This window comes from Sinocyclocheilus anshuiensis, unplaced genomic scaffold, assembly GCF_001515605.1.
Source record: "Sinocyclocheilus anshuiensis isolate Anshui unplaced genomic scaffold, SAMN03320099.WGS_v1.1 scaffold218, whole genome shotgun sequence".
NCBI lineage: Eukaryota > Metazoa > Chordata > Actinopteri > Cypriniformes > Cyprinidae > Sinocyclocheilus > Sinocyclocheilus anshuiensis.
Genome location: NW_015547665.1, coordinates 1061729 through 1072694, shown reverse-complemented (window position 1 = coordinate 1072694; position 10966 = coordinate 1061729). Strand labels below are relative to the sequence as shown.

Sequence of the window (10966 nt, the reverse complement as noted above, 5' to 3'; positions counted from 1 at the left end):
ACACACACACACACACAGAGAGAGACACTGTGCAGAGATGAGGCCCCGTGAGGAGGCACAGTAACAAAAAAATTACTAAATAAATAAACCTATCGATATGAATGAGGTAAGTTCATGTTAAGAAATGTAACTGTAGTCCAAAAAGATAATTCAAGTTTTAGTGTCAATAATTTTTTTTTTAACACTAAGCCTGCTCCTGTTTCATATAATCATAAAGTAGTGTCAATTTGTCCCACAACAGTAGGGATTTATCTGATAGAGGAAGCTTTGTGTCAAGCATGGGTTTCATTTTGTTTATGAATGGTGAGTCAGTGCTGGAATTTGTTATTTGTAATATTTTGCTGAGTGCTCAATGAGGTTGTTATCAGTAGCAGAAAACATCAGCGTTTTTTTCTGCACCACGCTATCTATTGTACTGAAATCACAACACAAAATTCAAACAAATGTGCCGCCACTCCTGATACACATCCACTGATGTACAGATGCAATTTTGATTCATTTAAACAGAAAGATTAAAAAAAGAAAATGCCTCATACACAAATTAACAACACTTGACCACAGGATGTCAACCTTTTCCCAACTCAGGAACCTTTTTTTTTAATAACTTTAATGACATTAGCAAACGTTATTACATTATACTAAACCTGACCTAGTTTCTTAATTAACTTCCTTTACATCCTTTCATCACACCACCTTCTCTTTCTTCTGGCGATCGACTGGATGAAGATGACCTCCATAGCTCAGAGTAGGCACGGAATCCAGTGGACACCTTGGACACGGCTAACCGACCTTGACTTTGCAGATGACTTGGCACTACTATCACACACCCAGCAGCAGATTCAGGAGATGATGACCAGTGTAGCATCTGCCTCCGCACAAGTAGGCCTCAACATCCATAAGGGCAAGAGTAAGATCCTTAAGACTAACACAGCCAGCACCAACCCAGTCATGCTTGACGGAGAAGCTCTGGAGGAGGTGGATGCCTTTACTTACCTGGGCAGCGTCATCGATAAACAAGGGGGCTCAGATGCAGACGTCAAGGCACGGATTGGGAAAGCACGGACAGCATTTATACAACTGTGGAACATCTGGAGATCCAAGGAACTGTCAGTCAAAACCAAAGTCAGGATCTTCAATACCAACGTTAAGGCAGTTATTTTGTACGGAGCCGAAACCTGGAGAACTACAGCTGCCATCACCAAGAAAGTACTGGTTTTCATCAATAACTGCCTACGCAAGATCTTACATATCCGTTGGCCAGAGACCATCAGTAACAGCGAACTTTGGCAGAAAACAAACCAGCTGCCGGCAGAGGACGAAATCAAGAAACGGCGTTGGAGATGGATAGGGCACACCTTACGTAAGCCAGCAAATAACTTCACCAGGCAAGCCTTAACATGGAACCCGCAGGGCAAGCGGAAAAGAGGTAGACCAAGAAACACATGGCGCCGAGAACTGGAGGCAGATATAATGACCATGAATATAACCTGGAACCAACTAGAGGAGAGAGCCCAGGACAGAGACTCTTGGAGATCCCTTGTCGGCGGCCTATGCCCCAGAAGGGGTAGTAGGCATAAGTAAGTAATCACACCACCATATTTTGAAGTTCAACAGAGAAAAAATGACATTAAGTTTACTCTAAATATATGTAGCCAAATCAACTAAAGATGATAAAGTATAAGATGTAGCTTCTTTCAATTTAAAATGATATATAACTGCATTTAGAAACAAACAGCGCTAAAATAATAAATAAATACTTTTTTTTCTTTTTTTTTTACATTACAGTACACTGACCCAATGCAATACTTTTATGGACCCTCACAGATCTGTGGAACCCGAGTTGAAAACCATGGCATTAGACAGACGAGTACCTGACAGTCAATCCACTATCCAACAACATCCTGGGAGCAACATCTCAGCTGTCCCCATCATTTCTTAAAGTGACACTCATGCATATAACCAGTCAGAAAATTCACATAAAAAAAAAATCTCATATCTACTAGCCTCAAGCAAGTTTTCTGAAGTCGTATTTTATGATGCAACAATCCATCCTTCATTTTATGGCTATACTACAATACTATATACTAAACTATAGATGAAACCACATACAGACATAGTCTAGATATAAAAAAAAATGCTGTTAGCTAGTAAATTGTCAAACATCTGGTCCACTTGGATTTAATTTTTATCTCTTAAGTACGGTGGCCGAGAGAGCTCAACGCGCTGCAATTTAAGAAAACACATGCAAATTGAAAAAACACCAGCAAATTAAGAAAACATCTTCATCAGTTTGACAACACACGCGCTGCAAATCCTCACAGCACATGCAAATGAAGAAACACGCTGCAAATCCTCACAACACATGCAAATGAAGAAACGCGCTGCAAATAGCACGGACCACAACGGAAATGTTTCAATGGGACCCAAAAAAGTGACGGACCCGGCTGGGATTTGTTTTGTGCAGTGGCTATTGGTCAGTGGAGTTGTCGGTGAACTGAAAGGTGTTTTTTTTGTTTATTTTAACTCCCTGATTGCATGATTCCTTTGTCTTTTAGATATTATTAGCCTAATTGCATGTGCTGTGAGGATTTGCAGCGCGTGTGTTGTCAAACTGATGAAGATGTTTTCTTAATTTGCTGGTGTTTTTTCAATTTGCATGTGTTTTCTTAAGTTGCAGCGTGTTGAGCTCTCTCGGCCACCGTACTTAAGACCTTTGGGAAACGTGAAAATGAAATCAGCGACAGGAATATACTAAAAATAGGTCAAATGTGCCACCTTGTGTGATCCTATTCCAGTCATGGATTTTTGAGACTCATTTATGCTGTGAACAAACATTTTTGAAACACTTTCATTTCCATCTGTTCTGTTGCTTGAATTAATCTGTTGGTGGGTTGTCATTCATAAAAGACTTACATAAAAAGAATAACATGAGAAGTAATGAATTGTTTCATAATCTCCAAATCAAATATGATTTGTATTGTCCAGTCCATTTTATTATGCATGCTAATGTGCAAGTACGTGTTGTTACTTAATAAGGTGTCAGTATTTATACCTGATCTGGCCCTTTAAAGGGGTCATATGATGCGATTTCAATTTGTCCTTTCTCTTTGAAGTGTTACAAGCTCTTGGTGCATAACACCTTGCTTTTCAGACCGATGAGCTTTGTAAAAATCGATGCGTTTCAGAAAGGCGGGGCATAGAGGAGAAACAGTAATGTACAGTATGTGGAAAATAATGTGTTTTTTGAACCTTAAACCGCATAAACACATTTCATTAAACCAAATACACAAAATAATGTTCTTTTTAGCAACATCATATGACCCCTTTAAATTACATTCATTTCTGCATGTGATGTAGTCAGGTTAATTCAAATATATTTTAGCATGCTCAAACTGAACTCTAAGCTACTTACTGCCCTATTCTCTATGCTAATCACAGTAGCAGGTGCTTTAGGTGCCCTGGTGTCAACAATCAGTGGTTAACTGCCCATGTAAGAGCAACATTTAACTGCTCTAGAACAAGAGGAGAATTTTTTTAGTAGCAGTGTCAAATCAACATGCTTTAGATATAAGAACTCTTACAGGCACTAATTTAATCGTTTGGGAGGTCTATGGACATCTGCTCTACTAAATCAATATGTTCAGATACTGGTGAGGAACACATGTTTAAAAGAGAACTAGACAGAAAAAAGGCATGTGGAGGCACGAAAATTATTTATCTACATAGAAATTATTAGTTAAACATACTTTATATTGTCTTTATTCACAATTATTCTTAAAAACACAAAAACAACAAAAAGCAATGCTTCAAATGAAATTGTGAGAGTAAACGAATTTGTGCAGTATAAGATTAATTTCCTGATGTGAACAAGCCACAAAAGTGATATATAGACTAAACCGAACTGTAGGCACAACTACAACCTTATTCATTACCAATAACAACTATTTACAATCCTAATAATGGCGCGTTCTATTTGTACACGGAAACCAGAAATTCCAAGATCCCAGTAAGAACTTTTTACAGCTGGAACATCCCCTCGAGTCGAACGCAAGAGGAACGCAACAACCCCGACTTCAGAATCCAAAGTAGGTGCTCAGCGAATCAACATACATGAAACAGTAGTAATATATTGTTTATTAGCACTTCTGTTTGTCTGTCTCACTAAACTCTGTGGTGCACACAGTACTATCCAATCTCTATCTATGTATATGATATTTCGGCATTATCTATTATTTTTATCGACTGGTATTGTTAACAATTGACACATCCATCTTGGTTTTCCAACTTGTGTACTGGAACGCGGTCAACTTGGGTGTGAAGTAAGACGGTAACTCTGGGGAGAAGAATTGTTGAATAAAGTCATTATTTTTGTTTTCTTTGTGCACAAAAAGTATTCTCGTAGTTGAAGTTGAGCCACTGATGTCACATGGACTGTTTTACTGATGTCCTTACTACGTTTCTGGACCTGGGAACATTACAGTTGCATTGCTGTCTATGGAGGGTCAGAGTGCTCTCCGATTTCATCAAAAATATCTTAATTTGTGTTCCGAAGATGAATGAAGGTCTTACTGGTTTGGAACAACATTAGAGTGAGTAATTAATGACAGAATTTTCATTTTGGGGTGAACTAACCCTTTAATTAAATATTCATATTTGCAAGAACCAATGGCCACTCCCTCAAACAGTGCAATTCTGATCATCTTTAAATAAAACTGACATTCAGTACGTTCAAAACACAGACATAGTAATATAGAGATATTAATATATTATAAACTAGATTTAATTTAGTAAAACCAAACAAAACAACAAATGTTGTGCCAAATTTCTATTTTCTGATGTAGTCTCAGGGGAGGTGTATGGGAGCTGCTGTCAAACAAAGGTCAATGAAGAGAAAGTTTAAGGATGTCATGTAATAAACCTTCAGAGAACAAGAGAACATACAATTTCATTTAGGAGTCTCTTGAGAGATGATATAGCTATCTGAGACAGGAACATCAACAGCTCTTGTATAGGCTATACAGGCTATACTAACTGACCTACTATATCAGCGTAGAACATATTGGACATTGATGTAAAGGTGTTCGCAACGGTTTAGCAACAATCACACAAAGTATGTATGTAGTCTGACATACTGACACACTGGCTGATCCTTGCTTTTACCATTCCTTCAAAGAAAAACAGTAAGAACTCTCTTAAAGGAGACATATTATGCCCCTTTTTACAATATTTAATGGGGAGCGAAATCAGACGTGCTTGTTTTTTCAGACGCTTGCAGAAAAAGGCTTCCCAAAACAAAGTTACTGGGTTAATCGTTTTCACGTTTCCTTGGTTGGTAGATGCACCGGGGACCTGATTATAGCACTTAAAACCTGGAAAAGTCCGATTTTCATGATATGTCACCTTTAAAAGATCATCGACAAAATCATCGCCTAACATTTACACAGCAGTGCACTGTGCCCGGCACACTTTTCTATAATATTGTCAAATTAAAGGTATAACAATTTCAGTCATCTCTTTTTCTAAAAATTATGGTGCCTAAAACTGCACCAGAAAAAAAAAAAGAATGGTTTCTTATGGTACACAAGAGAAAGAAGGACATCTTCAGTATAGCTATTCTCTCACACACACACACACACACACACACACACACACTCACACAGAATGGCCTGCTTTCATTTCAGGCCGCCCTCCTATCATAGCAGGAGATACATCTCTCACCACCTGGGATGTTACCCAGCATTGGAAGTGGTAATTGCATTTCAATTATAGACATGTGTGCACGTATGTTTGGGTGTGTGTGCCTGATCTTGTGCAACAGTCACTGTATGTACAGGACACTATTTATTTTTTAAATGAGAGGAAAAGCTATTCCAGCTGAGAATAATTTTTGACCTATACCAAAATAATCACATACTATCTGCATCCACATTCTGGGTTGAGACAGCAATGACAGCCTGTTTTTCTTGCTATGTAAAATATTCACTCATACTCTAAAAGCCTGTTCATTCTATGAACATCGACTATAACAATAACTATATTAGTGTTCACATCAATGTACAATAACATTCTGTTTATTATAAGCACATACTGCAGTTACGCTGTCTGCTTCTTTAAATGCTCAAGCTTAAGCATGATGGATTCTGATTGGCTGTCAATGTTTTTATCGTTCATCACCTGAATCCAATGATATAGTTCATATGTGCCTTTATAGTTATAGTTGTGGACTCTGCTATTCATTTACATTTAGAATAACTTTTAAGCCTATATCTTTATAGTTATTGTTATAGTTCTAGGTGTGAACAGGCCTTAAAGGAATAGTTCACCCAAAAATTACAATTTGCTGAAAATTTACTGACCATCAGGCCAACCAAGATGTAGATGAGTTTGTTTCATCATCAGAACACATTTAGAGAAATGTAGCATTACATCAGTTACTCACCAATGGATCCTCTGCTGTGAATGGGTGCCGTCATGAATGAGATTCCAAACAGCTGATAAAAACATCACAATAATCCACAAGTAATCCACACGACTCCAGTCCATCAACTAACGTCTTGTGAAGTAAAATGCTGTGTGTTTGTAAGAAGTTTTAATTTTAAACTGTCACTTCTGGTGAGTCCATAATTCATAATAACACTTCCTACAGTGAAAAGTTCATCCCCTCTTGTCCTCTCACATCAAAATCAACCAACTTACTTGTTTAGAACTGTTTCACGTTTTCGCTTGTAAACAGTGCTTGATCTGTGCATATTTCTCCCCTGATTCAGACAAGACAGCTTTTTCACTGGAGAAAGCATTGTGAATAGAGGACTCGTGTTTTAGGAAGCAACAATCCCTTAATTAATGAATTGTTTCTTACAAACACAGCTTTTCACTTCACAACACATTAACTGATGAACTGGAGTCGTTTGGATTACTTGTGGATTATTGTGATGTTTTTATCTGCTCTTTGGACTATTCTGACGGCACTCATTCACTGCAGTGGATCCATGTGAGCAAGTAATGTAATGCTATTTTCCATTTCTCGTTATTGCATTCCAAATAGAAGATGAAATGATCAAAACGTACACGGACCCTAAATTCCTCCAAATCTGTTCTGATGAAGAAACAAACTCATCTAGATCTTGGATAGCCTGAGTACATTTTCGATTTTTATTTTTTATTTTTTTGTGAACTATTGCTTTAAAGGAGTGTTTACACAGAATGTGTACTTGTGTTCTTTCTGGGCAGTTTTTAATTCTTTAATCTCTCCGACCACAAAGCACATGGTCATGCCTTACTCATACTTCCAACCAACAGTAATATGACTTGGTGACCTGCGATGATAAAACCGCTGTTAGTGTGAACGCCCCTTTACATGTCATAATGGACAGACACCCAAGAGAGTGAGTGGCCTCTCTCTCTCTCTCTCGTGTACTCACACACTTTATCACTCCAACATCTGGCGCCATTCACTAATATAATCCCTCTTCCCCTCCCGAGCCTCATGCTTCCCAACAAGGACAACAAGATGATATCTATCTACCTACCTATCTATTTATCTATCTATTATCTATCTAATTTGAAGAACAGCTAGTTGGAAAAATAATAGGCACAAAATCTAATATGAATAACAAGTGGCCTACTTAGACAAAAAAAAGAACAGAAGATGGTATCTATCAACAGCATAAATCTCTCTCTCTCTCTCTCTCTATATATATATATATATATAATGAACTGGTACTTAAAATCTGATATAGAATCTAATGGACTGTAAATGTGAAATGATAATATCCATCTGCACGTTTCCTTCAATACTTCATCTCTTTAATCTTGGGCGATCTTCAGCCACCTGCCATATCCAAACGCGCGCTCATCTGGACATCAAAGCGGATTTGGCGCGGCCCGCCACTTTCATGCCGTTACACACAGCTGAGCGTCAAGTATTGACAACCCGTCTACACTGAGCGACGCGACACAAGTGGAACACTCGCGTTATAATCAACGAATGTAGATATCTGCGTTGATATTACTCACTCTAGTCATTCGGACACTGGCCGTGATTCACTAAAAAGAAAGGAGCTGATAGGAGTCGTTCGTTTAGAAACCGAACTCTGTGGTGCTCTGTCCGAACCGTCGGGAGGGGGTGGAATGCACGATCGAGGACCGTTTGTGAACGTCATTAAAATTATTTAGTTCCAATACAGTTTAAAAACTGAAGCTGTTCCGAAAAAAAGAACCGGTTCTCGAGCCAAGGACACTAATATGCTTAAGGCCTACAAAGTCATTTTTCCACATGCTCTTACGAGGACACTGACGGGAAAACGTACGAAATTGTTAAAGGAACATTTATTTCGCCAAAGCCAAGTGTTTTGCTATATATAATATCACTAATTACAAAGCTGTGTGTGCTTAGGTGATCACTGAATCTCTGCTATAGCAAGGGGGTGTGTGATGGGTGTGATGAGACATTTAAAGATCGGTGGGTGTGATACTCACTCGCTTTGCCCTGTTTGGGTCTCTGGAGGAGCCGCTGGACAGTAATCAGATCCTCCGTCTTCACCGCCTGCAAGAGTTCCTGTTCTTTCCCCATTCTGTTCAATCACACACTCATGCACCCTCTCTCACACATGCAGTCATGGCTATACTTCTACATCCAGTGCATCTTCAGGGGACCAGGCGACCATAACGGTGCCGTTAACGCCAGCGCATCCTCGCCATACATCGTAAAAAGGTCGAGTGCGCAGAGACGCGCAAGACGCGTTTACATGCCAAGTGGAGTGACCAGTGGCGTCCACGCAGTCGCTAGCGACGAAAAACGATCTTACTGCGCACTGAGGTGACAGAGTCCGATCGTTTTCAGGTTAAAGGGACGGCGCGGAAACCTTGCGCTTATTTACATAGCTGTATTGCTACAAAAAAGCAGACGCTCCGTAAATCAAAACGGAAGGCGTCTCTTTGACCCGAAGCTCACAGAGAGACCGTATATATTACGTAAACATCTAGGCAGATGTGCGCGCGGCCGCTGGAGGTTGTAATCCGCTGTCGCTTTCTCAAGTGCGCATGTATGTCTGTGTGTCTGTGTATCTGTGTAGGCTATGGCAAACCGTATTAACATTAAAGTCCGTGTGAACCGGAAGTTGCTGCCGACTTTATTTCAGTGTAGTGACGTATTTGCATCTGAAACGAAATATTGAATAGAGGGCATGGTTTTATTTTGGCGCTCCTCCTCTCTGTCTCTCACTCATAGCAATCTAACGGTTAGAGGGGTGTGTTTAGAAGGATATTCTGCCCAAGCCGTCAAACTGACGTCATCAGAGAAGGAATGCCATTCCAGAGCAGAAGTAAATGTTCAGATTTTGATTAAAGATTACGAAAACAAACAATTTTTTTCAGCGGATTAACTTGCATGGATTAATTGTTTACATCAAGACTAGCAATGTGCGCTAGTAAAGTAAATAAAGTCAATTTTGATTTCATGTGGACTTTAAGTCTTTAAAACAAACTAGTATCAGTTTTATGTTACTTGTATTTTTAATACTAGCATATAACACAATGGTGTCTATAATCTTTTTCGGTTTTACCCGAATCCACACTATTTTCTTACAGGTAGCCTCTATTTAATTAGTAGAATAGTTACTAGTAAAATTTGATCTTGGTACCAAAAAAAAAAAAAAAAAGTGGAAGTGAACACACTGGGAAAAAAAAATTTAATAGAAACACATTTCATTTCGTAATCACAAACAAACGGCAAGTAACCCATTGAATTAAATGCGGTTACACTTGGAAAAAAATTGGCGTAGAAACTATTTTCAACAACTTCACAATTAAGTATAAAGAAATGGCGAGTAACACATTTAATTAAACCATGAAATTTTGAAGTAGAAAGGCTCTAGCTGTATTTTCTTGTAAAACTTTACTTAGTTTTATTTAGTTTAAAGTTTGAAAAAATCTATTTTTTTACATTGTAACTCAATGGCATTCAATGGAAAACAATTGCAATGTCAGTACACAAGTTATATGAGCTTAATAATTTGTAGTATAAACACTAATTTTTAAGTTGATTAAATTAAGTTGTTATGCAACTAATTGAGCTGTGGTCCTGGAACCAATTAATCTTATCCATGTCAATTAAAATCAAGAGCTAGCATAGTACATGCTAATTTATTTAACATACAAAGTTAATGAAAAAGTAAGACACTACTTGTCACTGGCATTAGCGCATCATTGCTTAGAGTCAATTTAGTGTATACCTTTATTATACACCCACAACTTAACTACGAGCACGACGCTTCAACACAATGGTACCCACACAAAAAAAATATCAACATAACAGAAAGGTTTAATTAAATCAGTACATTAGAATTTTTAACTTGCAACCTTGCATTTATGTTGTGAAAAAATCCCTTGAATTTCTTTTTACAGTCACTACTGAATGACTTACTAATAATTAAAAAGTAACTAGTAACATAAAGAGACACTAGTAACATAAAGAGACATTAAATGAAATAAATGTTAACACAGCTTGCCATAGCGAGTGTGTGAGAGATATTGCTTGGTTAAATTGATGGTGCTGCATCAATCAGGGGGCGTGACTAAATAGACCCTTTCCCATGAGCCTGACAGATTAAAAAGGAGGAGAGCAGTGTTTGTGTGTGTGAGAGAGAGAAAGCATGTTTTTGAGGAGAAAGGTCACAGGACAGATTTTAGCAGGGTAGATATACTGACCGTGTACACTAAGCCAAAGGCACATGGTCCTCTAAAGAAAGAGGGGGGAAACACACTGTTATACGAATATCTGACCTTCTTTCTTACATTGAACATTCTGCAACATGTTCATGCAGCTCTTTTCTGTACTGCCCACCACATGATCCGAAAACCTATTATATGGGTTCTAAAGATGAATACAGGACACAAGTCATCTTTTTTGGAGCATAACAAACCCTGGTCACTATATACCTCCATTTTAAGGAAAAGAGCTAAAAAA

The 10966-nt window shown here is 38.3% G+C and overlaps 1 pseudogene; it reads right to left on the bottom strand.

Annotated features, from left to right (window-relative positions):
- LOC107702545 (caskin-1-like) overlaps positions 1-9025 on the bottom strand; it is a 52233-nt pseudogene extending 43208 nt beyond the window's left edge.
- Between the last annotated feature and the right edge of the window lie 1941 nt (positions 9026-10966).